At 42.5% G+C, this 17,041-nt stretch overlaps 1 long non-coding RNA gene across 1 annotated transcript; it reads left to right on the top strand.

Moving 5' to 3' along the window:
- Positions 1–299: 299 nt before the first annotated feature.
- On the top strand, positions 300–7,139 carry LOC309654360. Its single transcript, XR_014260185.1, has 2 exons — positions 300–930; positions 6,731–7,139. It is a non-coding gene; the product is annotated as an uncharacterized lncRNA (long non-coding RNA).
- The last annotated feature ends 9,902 nt before the right edge of the window (positions 7,140–17,041 follow it).

Consider the following 17,041-nt stretch of genomic DNA (forward strand, 5'->3'; position numbering starts at 1 on the left):
AGCCAATGAGAGATGGACTCACCTCAGTAAGCCTACCTCTGAGTGACAGCCAATCAACAACAGTCTCAGCTGAGTAACCAAGCGGCTGCGGAGAACGTCATCAGTTTTGCCTCTAAAATTCCTCCAATTCCTGAGCTCCGTGCTTCCCCAAACCCCTAAAAGATATTAGCAGACTTCTCAGCTCAAAATGAATGTGCCTGACCAGCGTATCCCTCCCTTACTATAGTAAGCAATAATATCAGCTTTGGTTGGTTTGTTTGTTTATTTATTTTGGTTTATTTATTTATGGCTGTGTTGGATCTTTGTTGCTGCATGTGGGCTTTCTCTAGTTGCGGCGAGTGGGGGCCACTCTTCGTTGCGGCACACAGGCTTCTCACTGAGGTGGCTTCTCTTGTTGTGGAGCACGGGCTCTAGGCGTGGGCTTCAGTAGTTGTGGCTCGCAGGCTCTAGAGCACAGGCTCAGTAGTTGTGGTGCACGGGCTTAGTTGCTCCGTGGCATGTGGGATCTTCCCGGACCAGGGCTCGAACCTGTGTCTCCTGCATTGGCAGGCGGATTCTTAACCACTGCGCCACCAGGGAAGCCCTCAGCTTTGTTTTATTTCAGATACTGAGTGGTGGTCTCATCACTTGTTGACGAGGTCCAGTCAAAACAAAGCCGCTTTGGATATTTCAAACAAAGCTAAGAAAATACAGAGGATTGCGTCCACGGGGTGGGAAGGATTGTGTCTGCAAAAAAGGGATGTTGAGATGACCCAGAGATGAATAATTCTAGATGAGGTACAAGCTTCTAAAAGATTGGTTACATGAATGTAACTCATGCCAACCCTTCTTCCAGGCACTGGAATACAGAAAGGAGCAAGGAAGAGAGGTCCCAGCTCCCATGGGATTGAGAACGAACAGTGAATGAGTTTTTAAAAATAGCTAAACAAGGTACGGGAAGTAACATGAAATGACACAACAGAGTGATGTGATAGATTGGGGTCAGGGAAGCCCTGTCTCAGGTGAAGGTGATAATACAGAGGCTGAGGCAGCTCAGGCCAGCCCTACTACCATTATAATGCTGTGCCACCAGCAGCATAATGCCGTCCCTCTGGGTCAAATTGTTCCCTCCAAAATGTCAAAATCTCACTGAGATAAGCATTAACAATTCCTTTGTGGATTTTTTTTTTCTTTTTCTTTAAAGTTGGAAACAGGACACAAAGCCCGGAAAGTGTCTGGCTGGCTGATTAGCCAACTGTTTTTCCCGTAAGATACCATAAAGGAGAAGAGAAGGGAAAAAAAAAAAAGCAACCAAAAAATCCTGGGGAGGAAAATACAGAACAGATGGTGATGTTTATTACTTCATTAACCTTTGCATATGTGAGAAGCGCTTGCGAAATTTCTAGGAACCGGGCATTGCCAGAAGAAAAAAATATATATATATAAGCTAATTGCTAGTAATAACACCATCAGTAAACCTAATCACACCTGAGGTGGTTGAGCTGGAAGCAGAAAACCCAGCTATCACATACTTGTAAACCTGTCACTTGTGGTAACCAGAGCTTAAAAAAGAAGGTGGGGGAAGGCGAAAGCTTTTCAGAGAGCAGCTCCTGTTACTATTCCTTAGCAGTGAAACTCTTGATTGTAATAACTGTGAAATGATTCTTCTTTCAAAGCAGGTGTAAAAATTTAAGGAAGAAGTAGGGAAGGCATTTAGGTGGGCATGATGAGGGTGAAAGAGACTGAAGAAGGCTGAGATCATAAATCAGGGGAGATGGTTCCTCTTCTGGTTCTGCTCTAGCTGGATGTGTGAGTCCTCTGGGCCCAGGCCCCCTAATATATGTAAATGGAGCATTGGACCAGAGTGGTGGTTTCTAAATGGACTTTTTAGCTGCTGAATCTTTTCTTCAAATATAATCTTATGCAGAAACCTAACATCAATGCTAATTTTAAAGATGAAGTTGCTCTGGTTGATGAAGAAGTGATGGGCCCAGAAACCCATTCATTCATTCAGACACTAATTCAACAGATATTTTTTGAAATCCTATTATGTGTCAGGCAGTGTTCTAACTGCCTGGAAAACATCAGTGAGCAAAACAGATAAATATCCCCGCCCTTATGAAACTTACTTTTTAGCAAGGGGAGTAAATTGTTTAGACAATAAACAGAGTAAATCAACATATAGTAAATATGTATGGTATGTTAGAAGGTGATAAATATAACAGGAAACAGAAAAGTATACCAGAGGAAGAGGAATCCAGAGTGCCCAGCTGATATGGGGGAAACTGCAATAGAGAAGGTAGTCAAGGAAGTTCTCATAGAGAGAAAGTGAGGTTTGAACAAAGATTTGAGAAGGGAGTGAGGAAACCACCAAGCAGGTGTCTGGGAGAAGAGCATCCAGGAGAGAGAGCAAAGGCCCTGCATGGAAGCACACCTGCACAGTGGAGCAACGACAAAGATGCCAGGGTGGCAGGAGGGCAGTGAGTGACGAGGCGAGGAGCAGGAGAAGAGATTGGAGAGATAAAGGGGACTAGACTGTGCAAGGCCTTGAAGAGTCTGGCCAGGAATTTGGCTTTTATGCTGAGTGAAATGGGGAACCACGGCAGGGTTTTAAACTGAGGAATTGCCTAATGTGACTTCTGTTTTAACAGGCTTACTGTAGCTGTTGCATTGAAAATAAGCTAGATGGCAATGAGGATGAAAGCAAAGAGACTAATTCAGGGCAGAAATGAGGTGGCCCAGATCAGGGCAGTAGCATTGGAGATGGTGAGAAATATGTCCGGGGTCTGGACATAGTTTCAAGGCCCCATCCCTTAGCCTCCTACTCACTCCCATAGCTGCTTCTGGGGTCCTCCTGGAATCCCTTGGACTTCTAGAGCACAGTTTGCAAATCCATGGGCATCCTGACCCGCCAGCTTCCCTACTGGCCCTGGTTCCTATCTCCAATAGAGCCAGAGCACTAATCACTAATGTTCAAAGAGCTGCCCAGGGAATGGTATGATCTGCTGGACCTAACTTTTTCTCTAGCCCAAACATTTAAGTTTTGGATAATGAGAAATATTTTGGCTTATAAGTCATCACTGGAGTCTACCTCAAGCCTCCACACCAGCTGTTCTGGCTTGGAGGACAGCCTTGTGTGCCTCACTGCAGGCAAGAATTCCAATGAGGGCCTCAAATGTGCAGTAGGCCCTCATGTACATGTTCCATCCTTCCTCCTCCTGTGGATGACAGAAAGGGACCAGCATGCACTCAAGACCCAGATCCCTCCGCAGACGGCCTCTGGGCTTTCTGCACTGTCATATTGATAATAACTCCATGTATTACATACAGAAAGTTCTCAAAGGAAATAGGTTGTGTTGATTCAAATCCATACCAGTAGCTCCACATAAAAACAACATTATAGGGCTTCCCTTGGTGGTGCAGTGGTTGAGAATCTGCCTGCCAATGCAGGGGACACGGGTTCGAGCCCTGGTCTGGGAAGATCCCACATGCCACGGAGCAACTAGGCCCGTGAGCCACAACTACTGAGCCTGCGCGTCTGGAGCCTGTGCTCCGCAACAAGAGAGGCCGCGACAGTGAGAGGCCCACGCACCGCGATGAAGAGTGGCCCCCGCTTGCCACAACTAGAGAAAGCCCTCGCACAGAAACGAAGACCCAACACAGCCATAAATAAATAAATAAATAAATAAATTTATTAAAAAAAAAAAAAAAAACATTATAAGCAGCAAAATTGCAGAGTCATAAAAGAGGATGGAGTTTTGTTTTTTGTCCACTTCAGTCGAATCTTATAAGCTGCTTGTGAATTGATCTGAGGGGCACATAGGGCCCACCTGGCTAAATTATTTATCCCATAGGCTTCTATTATTTCTACAATTATCCAAATTTAAGCCAGGATGACAGATAGAATTTATCTCAAATATCAAATGTGATCAATTAGTAAAGGTTATCTGGAGCAATGTGTTGAGAAGGATAGTAAAGCCACATCCAGGTTCAACAACAAGAAATAAAAAAGAACTGTAATTGATTAATAGTGTCTGCCATGGATGTGGTAAGAAGGTATTGTTACATATTTTATTCCTATTTTAAGCCTTTCTCTTATGTTCAAAAGCCCTATATTTAGAAGGTACCATTTAAAATAGAAATGGACAGAAAAATTTACTAGTAATGAAACCAGTTGAACATCCATTCACATGTTATGTATGTTTTGAGGGGTAAACTCCATTTCTTAAGTATGTATCTCAATCCTTAAATTGGATGTAGCCTGGCCCAAATCTGCTTGATTAGGAAATAATTGTTGAATGCAAATCTGATAACATTCAACCCAGCTGTTTTGTCTATTGCCTTTTGGCATCATATCTTTCACAGAAGTTACTTTTTGAGCACCCAGTGTTTTCAAGGCATGATTTAGGTACTTTCCGTATATTATCTCAAATTCTCACCACAATCCAGCAAAGTAGGTGTGACTTATGTCTGTTTTACAGAGAAGATTCTGGATTGTCACACAGGTACAGGTGGCAGATAAAGGTTCTGAACCCACCTCCAATGCTTTGCTCTTTCTTTTCAAATTTGAAATTGGCGCTATGAGCTCATGCACATAATTTGCAGAGGTAAATTATCTACTAATGCATGTCACCAGCTGACAAAATGATGAAGTTGTTCATCTCAAAGATGACTCTAGTAGCATAAGCCTGATGATCTTTGTGATTTCACTAAGTAAAGCCCCAAGGGCTATTAACACTGATTCAATAAATGCTGAAGCCCTTACCCAATCATTTGTTTGCATCCTTCAATAAAATGGAAATGTCAGCTGGATGTGACGCACCTCATTCTGCTGGTGATATTTTGAAAGAGATGACTGTTTTCTCAGAGCTCATATTTCCTCTCCGGTCCCCTCCCTTCGCCACTCCTCCCCAAGCCACCACCTGTTGGATGGTTGCTGGGAAGAAGGTCAGGTTTCCAGATGCTGAGCCAGGACTGGGAAATTTCCCAGAAAGTGTGCCTGATATTCAGGTCTACAGTTCTGATTTTATAGGGCAGAAACATTTAATTGCAGGTTTCCACTGTCACAGATAATATGAATTTAGGGCATAAAAAGCAAAATTCCAAATGAGTACTTTTGCCTTATACATCTTTAATAAAGCTTGTGAGAGGGGTCACCGAGTCAAAACATAGCAGGCTTCACCCACAAGCATTTAACCCATAAGTGCCTACTGTGTGCTCTTCCTCACATACTGTGTGATGTAGTCATCAGCCTCTTTAGAGGTTGCAAGGGGGACAAAGGACCCAGGATTCACAGACCTTAAACTCTACCCGGAGAGGCAACATGGACACTGAAAACATTTGGAGAACATCAGGTTGATAACAACTAACACTATACAGTAACCGACAGATCCTGCTCTAAATGCCTTACGTATATTAACATGTTAATACATGCAACAACATCAAGAGCTAGGTACTATTTTTTATCCCCATTTTACAGACAAGGAAACTGAGGCTGAGGTCACACTGCTAGCAGAGGTCAAGCTAGAATTTGAACCCAGACTCTTAACCACACTCTGTGTTGCCTCTTATGTTACCTGCTTGGTGAAGTGGCCAGAAGGGTAAATAAAGCTGAGACAATGGGGAATTTAATGTAGCCTGTGTAATGCAGGAGGGCTTCAAGGAGGAGGCATGAATTCCTATGTCTGCATCTCTCATATTGGAATCTTGGAAACCTGACTGAGGCTCTGGGGTGCAACTTCCTAACTTCGAATGTCAGCTCTACCTCTTAACTAGCTTTGTGACCTTGGACACATTTCTTAACTTCTCTGTGTCTGTTTCCTCAACTATAAACTGGGGGTAGTATTTCTATTAGGCTATACAAGTTCTGGAGTGGTTGTAAGAACAAAATGTGACACTGGGAGTAAAGGGCTTAGCATAGCTTTAAACATCATACAAGCTTAGTGAGTATTCACTGTTATTGCTATTACTATTATTGTTTACAGTTAGGTACAGGGTTCAGATAACTGTTGCCTTATGCTGGCAAGAAGGGTGCACAGGGTATTGTCAAGCAGGATGGGAACTTGGATCTTCAAAAGATATTTGGCCACAGCAACCACAGTCTGTGGTTCTCTCTGTCTCTCTCTCCATTTCCAACTCTCCTACTGTGATCAGGTTTCTTCCATGGAGTGGAGAAAATGATGGGTGGAGGCCATGGATGCCAACATTTTCAGCATATACTCAACTAGCCTAATGACCCCAGAGGAAAGAAGAGCAACACGGTCCCCAAGGAAGCCTCTGATTGGCTCGGCATAGTCATGGGACCCTCCTTGGGCCAATCACCATGGCCAAGGAAGGGTACCACTGTTGGCAGTAGGACCAAGAACCTCACGGAGTAGGGGAGGGGCAGTTCCTCCAAGGAAGGGGGTGTTATCTCAGGAGAGAGAGCACAGGGATGCGAAGCAAAAACAACAGATGTTAGTCCTCCAACACCCACCCCTAGTGCATAAAAATAGGCTTACTTTGCCACACATGGGAACATAACTTTATTAATAACCAAATATCATTATTTGTGGTGAAGGAAAAATTACTACGTTTGTCAACTTGGAAGCTTGAAACCAACAGCAGCAAAAAGTAAAGAAGATAGTCTGTCAATGCAAAACAAACTTTAAAATGTGAATCAGATCATTGATAATTTTATAACTTCCTTTTTTCAGCTGCCTAGCTTTTAATTCTAAGTTGCGGTAACTTGTTAAATTCTCTTGTCCTCCAGAGTTCCTTAAAGAGTTTTTATTTGGGAAGAAAGAAACTATTCTGCTAGTAATGCAAGTTGTCAAAAATAAAACTTGCAAAGAATATGCTTCAAAAAACCTTGCCCTGGGGCTTCCCTGGTGGCGCAGTGGTTGAGAATCTGCCTGCTAATGCAGGAGACGTGAGTTCGAGCCCTGGTCTGGGAAGATCCCACATGCCATGGAGCAACTAGGCCCGTGAGCCACAGCTACTAAGCCTGCACGTCTGGAGCCTGTGCTCCGCAACAAGAGAGGCCGCGACAGTGAGAGGCCCGCGCACTGCGATGAAGAGTGGCCCCCGCTTGCCACAACTAGAGAAAGCCCTCGCACAGAAACGAAGACCCAACACAGTCAAAAATAAATAAATAAATAAAAATAGTAAAAAAAAAAAAAAACCTTGCCCTCGTTTCATGGTATGTAATGCTATCGTAGCACATTTACAGATAATTTCAATTTCTCTTTTTGATGATCTTGGGTAAATGATAATGATGTACAGGTTATTTGAAATATATCTCTTATACCTTTTGCCGAATTTGTATTGCTTGATTCAATACATTTTTCTTGAAGTTATACTATGTTGTTTTCACCAATTTAAATGACATCATTTGGAGTCTGGAATGTGACCAAGTCAGTACTGTCCTAACCCTTGAACTCTTATGACTTTCTGAGTGGTCCTTTGACTTTATTAGTGCACTTTAATCATGAGAACAGTATTGAAGTGCTCCTAAAGGAAAATATGATTGTTGTATTTATGTCAAAGAACTAATTAAAGCCATAATTGTTTTACTTAGTTTCTGAGAAGGTCACATCCTATGTGCATTGTCAGCTGAAAAATAAAAGCAGCTCACCAGAAAATCACTAGAAAAAAAATGCTCAGTAGTCACTCTAAAAAGTGATATATCTTTCAGCTGGCCTCAAGATAAAACTGAGTCTCTTTCAAGGCAATAGGTTACATTTTCCAGCAAGATTCTGATTCCAAAGCAGTCATGTTTATGTAGGAGAAAATCATGTAAGCCCCAATTTTTCAAGTGTCTAAGGTGCGTGCATCTTTCTCCAAATCCTCATATCTCACATGATTACTATGATATTGGTAGGAGACCAGTTGAATCCCTATTGGAAAACCATATGCAATAAAGTTAATTATCTACAGCAAGTCGCTAATCCAAAAGCAGCAGCCAGGGAAATATACAGCACACTTTCTTTTCACAAACTTAAATTATGAGTGTCTCAGGGGCCATGTCCTAATCCCTTTTTTTTTCTTTTTTTAAAGATTGATTGATTGATTGATTGATTGATTGCTACGTTGGGTCTTCGTTTCTGTGCTAGGGCTTTCTCTAGTTGTGGCAAGTGGGGGCCACTCTTCATCGCGGTGCGCGGGCCTCTCACTATCGCGGCCTCTCTTGTTGCGGAGCACAGGCTCCAGACGCGCAGGCTCAGTAGTTGTGGCTCATGGGCCTAGTCGCTCCGCGGCATGTGGGATCCTCCCAGACCAGGGCGCGAACCCGTGTTCCCTGCATTAGTAGGCAGACTCTCAACCACTGCGCCACCAGGGAAGCCCGTCCTAATCCCTTTTATATTTCCCTCCTTACACATAGTAGGTGATTAATAGTTGTTTGCTGATTTATTTATTTATTTATTTGGCTGCGCCGGGTCTTCATTGCAGCACTCAGGATCTACTTCCCTGACCAGGGATCAAACCTGGGCCCCCTGCATTGGGAGCGTGTAGTCTTAACCACTGGACCACCAGGGAAGTCCCGGCATTTGCTGATTTAATACAGAGTCAGAATGATTACAATCAGCAGTGACCAGGAGGTAGCCATGGCCTGAATCATACAGACCAAAAAGTCCAGGACTGCCTCTAGGTTTGAGCCTATTGTGTACTGGGGGTGGGGGAGGGGAACATTCACATTGTAGACAGTACAGATCTGTGGATTTATTATGACCAAATCAGCACGTTACGGCGTTTTCCTACAGAAGTGTCTAGGGGGTGCCTATTAGTAACTTACAGGAAGGCACCATCATCACCATCGTATGGGTTAGCAAGGCCCTGGACAGAGGAACTGATGGATGGGCGTTCAACCTTGAAGAGATCTTGAATCTTTAAATCACTGCAAGTGGGAGGAACAGCCAGAGGAATCCTGCTGAATAAGCAGTTGTTGCACTTGCGGTAAAAAGTTTAGGAGTCAATCAATATGCATCCTCTCGTGGGGTACGTGATAGAAACCTCTGCTCCTCCCTCTCCCTGGCTCACATCCCAGTCAGTGGGCTCTGTGCCACTTGCCTCTAGAAGGAGGGGGTAGGTGAGAGAGTGGGATGTTAATGACGCTCAGAACCACAGCAGCTGGGTCACGGCCCAGGAAAGCCACATCAGCCGGGCAGGCGCTGGTTAACAGCCTTCAGCTCAGGCCCTGAGGTCGCACCCGCATCAGAGTGGGGAGGGAAGACGGGCTCTTGACAGAACAGCTGGGGGACAGCCAGATTAGATCATTTCATGGCTTAAAGCAGTGGTTCTTAATGGGGTGATATATCTCAGGGTGCATTTTAGTAATTTGAAGAAGGGCTTTTGGTCAGCACGATGATTATAGGAACACTGTGCACATGTGGTGGATAAACTGGGGATACTAAACGACCTGCAATTTGACAGTCCCAGACAACGAAGAATTTTCCCAAGTCTGGCATGACGTTTGAATGTTCCACCAGGTATTCACATACTGGAAAAACCTCTTTATCATTATGCAAGCCTAGAACCTACCTCTGTTTTTACATATAACATGAAGTAGGTTTTTTGTTTGTTTGTTTTTTGTCCTTTTTCTTTTCCCATTTAGGTTGTTACATAATATTGAGCAGAGTTCCCTGTGCTATATACAGTAGTTCCTTGTTGGTTATCCATTTTAAATATAGCAGTGTGTACATGTCAATCCCCAATTCCCTAACTAGCCCTCCCTCCACCCTTCCCCCTGGAAGCCATAAGTTCCTTCTCTAAGTCTGTGAGTCTGTTTCTGTTTTGTAAATAAGTTCATTTGTATCATTTCTTTTTAGATTCCGCATATAAGTGATATCATATAATATTTCTCTTTCTCTGTCTGACTTAACTTCACTCAGTATGACAAACTCTAGGTCCATCCAACATGAAGTAGGTTTTGCTTTGTTTTAATAGAAACACTGATTTTTCCAAGAGTACAACTACCATGCAAATCAGTACTTTGTTTTGTCTGGAAATATATCAAAAGTTGTTCATCACTGTGGAGAATCACTCCACTTGCTGGCTTTGTACTGCACACACCTGTGTTAGTTTGTACTTAAAACTGTCTCGCGTAAAAATGTAACAGAAGACATGTGAAACTCCCTTTTGCAGATTTAGTAGATTCTTAAGCAGATTTAGATCCAAATATTATTAAAATATGGATATATATTAAATGCATAAACATCATGGAATTTCCTTAATAAAAGTTTTTCTTAATATTTACAATTTTACTATCACTTATTTATAATTTTTTAGAACAATGATAAGGAACCTAGTATTGCAATTATACATTTAGGGTTGCCTGGGTTCTTTTCCATCTTACTCTACAAGGACCTTCAATGTCTACTCTTGAATGACTGTTCTTCTTCCAGTCTATCTTTTACCCTCCAACACTATTGAAATATATCGTCCCCAAAGTTGTTCTCACGTACTAGAGATGGAATTTATAAAAAACGAAAAAAAATACTCACCATGTGGCAGGATTTCAAAATAGGAAGGTTTCCATAAAACTCTGTCCCTCCTCAGTTCATCTCATAACAAAAGCAACAACTGATACTACGTTTATGAATAAGTCCCAGCTTATTAGGGAGATGGTGTCACACTTCCTCATTTTCTCCACTATATTAGTATGTAGTTTATCTTGGCATGTTATCCCTACTTCAGTTAAGGTTACTTCCTGCTTTCTCTTATCACAGATAAATGGCTCTGGTCTGCTACTATGTATCCTCACACTAGTTCCTCCTTCAGCGTCCTGCCCAGCTACTATTGCTCTTTCATTCTCCCTTATATCTTGTATATTGGGTGGTATCTTATCTGTTTCCTTCTCTTAAAGCCTGACTCATTTATTAAGCATAGGTGCAACCATCTGACCAACTCACTATGTCTTTTAGTGAAATTGTTCCGTACCATTTCAATGTTGAAATAAATTTTATCATTATTACATTTATTTCTCCATTATAGTTGTGGTATTATATTACTTTTTTAAAGTTATAAGTATAGGTAGGTCTTATTTATGAATTTTATTTCAGGACCTATTTAAAAGAGTTTTTAATTTTTTAAAATTTTTGGCTGTGTTGGGTCTTCGTTGCTGCACGCGGGCTTTCTCTAGTTGCGGTGAGCGGGGGCTACCCTTAGTTGCGGTGCACGGGCTTCTCATTGCGGTGGCTTCTCTGGTTGTGGAGCACGGGCTCTAGGCGTGCGGGCTCAGTAGTTGTGGCTCATGGGCTCTAGAGCACAGGCTCAGTAGTTGTGGCACACGGGATTAGTTGCTCCACGGCATGTTGGATCCTCCCAGACCAGGGATCGAACCTGTGTCCCCTGCATTGTCAGGCAGACTCCGATCCACTGCGCCACCAGGGAAGCCCTCAGGACCTATTTTATTTGCTATAAAATCTAAAGATACAAACTGCCAAGGCCAGGTGAAGAATACACTTTGGCTGGAAATCCCAGAGTATCTTGGATACTTGTCCTTCTTACAGCCAGGGAAGACCTTTATTTGGCCCACAGTCACTGGACGGGAATTAAATATGGGGCAGTGGAGGTGGTGGTAGAGCACTTCCTTCCTTCCCCATGGTTAGCAAGGTCCAGCTAGTGCTCCAGGCAGTAGATGGGCGTCTACTGCAAAGTCGGACCTGGAGAGCAGTCATGATGCTGCTTTAGAAATAGGTTACCTGAGGACTTCCCTGGTGGCGCAGTGGTTAAAATCTGCCTGCCAATGCAGGGGACACGGGTTCGATCCCTGGTCTGGGAAGATCCCACATGCCACGGAGCAACTAAGCCCATGTGCCACAACTACTGAGCCTGCGCTCTAGAGCCCGTGAGCCACAACTACTGAGCCCTTGTGCCACAACTACTGAGCCCGCATGCCTAAAGCCCGTGCTCCGCAACGAGAAGCCACCCCAATGAGAAGCCTGCGCACCGCACAAAGAGTAGGCCCCGCTCGCCGCAACTAGAGAAAGCCCACACACAGCAACAAAGACCCAATGCAGCCATAAATGAATGAGTGAATGAGTGAATGAATGAATGAATGAATAAATAAATAGCTCTGCAGCATGTGGGATCTTCCCGGACCAGGGATCGAACCCGTGTCCCCTGCATTGGCAGGTGGATTCTTAACCACCGTGCCACCAGGGAAGCCTCTAATTTTTTTTAAAAATTTTTAAAAACAAGAAAGAAATAGAGATTTCTGAGATCCAGAGCCTGCATTCTCCATCTCACCTGCATGTCAGTAGTTTCTGAGACACTTGATTGTTTACCCACTCACTCGGCCATACTTATTTATCTTCAGGTAAACATGTAGCAAGGGTTTCCAGCTGAACCTAACTGGGATTCAGAGAATGGTGCTGGGCCAGTGCCCCACCCACCCCACTGATTCAGTCAGGCTCTAACCAGGAAAACAGAAACGACCCTGAGTACTTAAAATCACAGGACTTTAAGGCAAGGAATAAATTACACAGGTGTTGGGAAAGCAAAGAGCCAATAGAAGAAAGTGATCTAAGAACGAGCAAGCTCAGGAGAGGCAAACCCACCCTGGTATCTCTTTGCATGTGTTGATAAGCATTGGAAGAAGAAGATCTGGGAGGAAGAGGAAGAGAGATTAGAGCTAGAGATGACAGTTTATCAATCCTCTAAATTTAAGGATGTCTGAGCCAGGGACCGGGGATACTACTAGGATTTTCCATGACTTAGTACTACTTTCTCAGTAAACAGAGCTGTGACTCGGCCCTGGATGATTACATGTGACAGAAATTCCTCCAAGCTGACAATACAGAGGACATTTTCTGTGGTTTCAGAGTTGATGCAGTGTCTTCTATTTTCATCTTCCTTAGATCATCTGAGTCAGTTTCTAGGAAGCGTAGGCAGCTGGACATCCATTCTTTTGCCTCTCTCTTTCCCAGTATTCTCCCAACAGATCCAGATTTTGTGTGTGCAGGGCAAATTCCCAAACAACTGCATCCAAAGAGTTTCAGATCTCTTCCAAACCCAAATTAACAGATTTTTAGAGCACTTTAACTATTCTTTTATTATTTTTTCATTAAAATGCTATGCATAAGCAAAAGGAGGTGAGTCCTAAAGTGAGATATTTGCAAGTGGTGTGACGGTGGGCACACCAATGAATAGCTTTAAACGTTAGATTCCTCAGTGCTAAAATAGGAATATTAAAGCTTACCTTGCAAATAAGTTATGGGAAGCAACTTCTACAATGTCAGGGATGTAGTGGGTATCCAACAAATAGTACGTGTTATTACCAAAATGATCTGTGACAGTATTTAATTTTCACTGAAAGATTTGTGGCAATAGATGAAAACAAATATTTGGTAAAACCATCTTAAAAACAGAAGAGTCCTGGGACTTCCCTGGCGGTCCAGTGGTTAAGACTCCACACTTCCACTGCAGGGGAGACGGGTTCAATCCCTGGTCGGGGAACTAAGATCCCACATGGTCAAACCCAGTGGCTTTCAATTTTTTTTTCTTATCATGACCCACAATAAATAATACATTTATATCATAATATATTTCATGCATGAAACTAAAATAAATACTACATGGAACATTCCTACTCTTACTACATGTGAAGGATGCTGATGTTTTCTATTCTATGCATTCTTTTTTAAAAATGTGTTTAGAAGGAAGTCTGCCTAATTCATTGACGTCAGAGGAAGTCAAGCAGCCACGGACAACTCAAAAGGAAGTTATTGCTCGCCAGGGGCTTAACATGAATGTAAACCCCAACCTTAGCTACATTCACTAGGTTTTACTACCAGAATACAAGTTCTAAATCATACTTTACAACTGCTTGTCATGTAACATTTGGGCAAGCTTGGAGGAGTCCCATTGACAGGGACTTGTCTCTGGCTGAGTCATTAAAAATGGCATATGTCCCAACATCTCTATTTGCATCCACCAGGAGAGTGTTAAGTGATTTTTCTGTTTTAAGCAGTGAAGGATTTGCCTTTGCATTCAAGGTGATTTCTGAGCCCCCTAATTGCCAATAGGTTTGGTGCGATAAGTACGCACTTAGTGAAGTCACATTATAAAATGAGTTGCTCAAATATTTAATCAGCTGTGCATAAAGCCCAGCCACATGGTTCCTTCTGTATAGCATTCTATCCACCATGGCGAGGGGTTGCTATGGGTTACAGATCTCCTGTCAAACATGAAAAAGCTGGATTTGGGAGATGAGTTCCAGCAATGGCTTCCTCTTAACTGAAGAAAGATTCGCAGGTAAGACTCTTGGGCCAAGAGTGCAAAAGTCATGGATTCTTTTCACACATATCCTTAATAGTTTTCTGGGAATCATCGGTTTTTTCCTCAGCTTCATTCATTCAGAGGGAAGAGCATATATTCTGCACCAAGCATGTGCTGAGAGCTTACATAGAGGTTAAAATAATTTCTCCAAGGATATCTAGTCAGCCAGTGAAAGAACTGAGATTCTAAGTCTAAGTCTGTCTTGCTTATTTTGAGTGCCCATTATGTGGCCAGGCATTGTTGGGGAAAATGCAATATAAAAAGAACTTTTGAAGGACCCTGAAGTCTAGTGGGGGAGGAGGTAGGGCCATAAACACACTGACATAGACTAAAAAAGGAGACTAAAAAAGGAGCTCTCATGAATGGAATGAGCAAAGTAGCGTGGGAGATCAAAAGGCTGAATGACTAATTCTGTCGTGAGTTTTTGTGCTCTCTTTCTCTTTCTCTCTCTCTCTCTCTCTCTCTATTTATATATAGGGATCCTTGGTGTTGTGGGAGGTTTGAGAAGCAAGATTAATAAAAATTACAAGCCAGACTCCTATTGAATATGAACTTTATTTTTTAGTAATGAAATCCTAGTATTTCCAAGCCTTGCCTCATAAGAAGGGCCCTCCCAACTCAAACATTCTATGTATTAAATGTGACTCGAAATAGATGGGTCACTGGGTTAAGGTTTATGAACCTTTTTTGCTATAAAGAGACTGGCTTGTCTTGCCCTTGGCTGGGCTCACTATTTACTCTTAAAGGTCAAGAAGCTGGATGTCTTCCCCTTTTTAAGAGAATCAAATTCAGTTTTTTATTCATCCTCCTCAGTTCCCTTTCTGGTGTCTTCTTTCCTTTGGTAGTAATCTTGATGTCTTTCAACTGAACAATGGAACATGAATTCCCTTTTCCCACATATTATGAAGGAGCAAAGAAGGCTGAATTTAGCCAAGTTTTCTCCCTCTCTCTGAACTAGGTCACAGAGTGCTGCAATCCCTTGGACACTCTTAATACTTTATCAGACCTCACACCTACATCTCTTTCCCAAAAGTTTCAACAAAAGACTAATTGAATATCATGAATTCTGACTGAGTCTCGTGCCCATCCCAGAGCCAAAGGTGGTGGCCAGGGGGTCTTGGATATGGGACAGGTGCTCCAACCCTGAATTTTGGAGGTAGGTCCCATTCCACTATACAGACTAATAAAGGGAGGAGAGAGGAAAGACCAAAAATATTGTCACTAGAAATAGGGTGAATAGATGTTGGGCTACCCTAAAATAACTACCATGAGTATAGAAGAACCTACCCAGGGATTGTAGAAATCTTGGGGAGGGCATTATATTTTTTAACAAAGCCTGGAATAGGAATTTGAGCTAAGTCTTATAGAAATCTTAAGAGGCAGGGGAGTATCATCTAACACGTAGTTTGCATCGGGGAAAAGAATGAGATAAGAGTAGATCCACCATGAAGCTAATGAAGCTTAAACTTTCATATTTGACAGCAATCCTAAAAATGTTATATGACACTACCATTAATGAACTATGACGCTGAAACAAACTTTTCTAAGCCATCAGTAATAAAATATTTAAATCATCCATACTAAAGGAAAGACTATCTTTCTTTCCTCACTATAAAAAAATGATACTATTAAATTATTGTAATATAGAGGGTGATCAAATAGTATGTAGGCTAAAACATGGGGAAAGTACTTTCAAGGTGTGTCAGATGTTAATTAAATAAAATGTGCTGTTTACCGGGATTTTGTGATGTTTGTGGTATTTGTCAGGTCTTTCCAGTTTGTAATTTGTGATGACTTCTTTTCTCATTCTAATTAAATGTTCGCATTAGTACTTATGTATTTGTAATTATTGTTCATTTTCCTAAAGAGAGCACCAAAATTGTGTAAGCTACAGATCTCACAGGACCTGCATCTATTCCTGGATTCTTCCTTTGGCAGGGCCCAGAAGGTGGCTCAGAGCTGCAAGCTCACTTCCAGTTGTCCCAGCAATTTCTGGCCAGACATCCTCACACCACAAACCCAAGGAGGAGAAAGTGTCTGTGGCCCTGCATTCCCAGCCTAACTCCCAAGGTCACTCTTCTTGGACAAGCTTAATTGCCCTCCCTCCCCTTGAACCAACCATCATATGGGAAAGGGATATGTTGACTGATTTAAGCCAATCACAGCCCATTCCTGGGTTGGGGGTGAAGTCAATCTCACCCAAACCACACAAATAAGAATAGAGACAGAGGGGTAATTTTCCAAAGAAACTAGGTGTCCTGGTACCAGGGAGGAAGGGACTAAATGCTGGACAGAAAGCAGTAAGTATCCCAGAGCTGGGACTTTCCTTGGGTGTGAAATTTAAGAGGGCACCAAAAATTCAACAAGTTAAATAATATTTTAATGCACTATTTTTAAAAACTGAAGTAGCAAACTGCAGCCTGAAAGCTGGTTGCCTTTTTCTAAAAAAAATATGGAACTCTTCACAAATTTGTGTGTCATCCTTGCACAGGGGCCAGGCTAATCTTCTCTGCATTGTTTCAATCTGAGTATATGTGCTGCCAAAGCGAGCACCTGGCCGCCTGTTTTTATTACAGCGGCTGGGCTGCTTCCTTTGGGAGTTAGGCTCTGCCTCACAACTGCCTGCAACATTGTTGATGTTCTAGAAGAAACTGTCTGGTCCCTGAGGCTTCTTGGAACCCAGGAATTGTGAGATGCTCTTTTCCTATGACAACTCTAAATTGGCCTCCTGACTCAGAGAGGTGTGGGAAAGCAGAGGATGCCCCGTGTCCCTAACAATTAAGATCAAACTCCATATTAACAG

This window comes from Balaenoptera physalus, assembly GCF_965194825.1.
Source record: "Balaenoptera physalus genome assembly, chromosome: 2".
In the NCBI taxonomy this organism is placed as follows: Eukaryota; Metazoa; Chordata; class Mammalia; order Artiodactyla; family Balaenopteridae; genus Balaenoptera; species Balaenoptera physalus.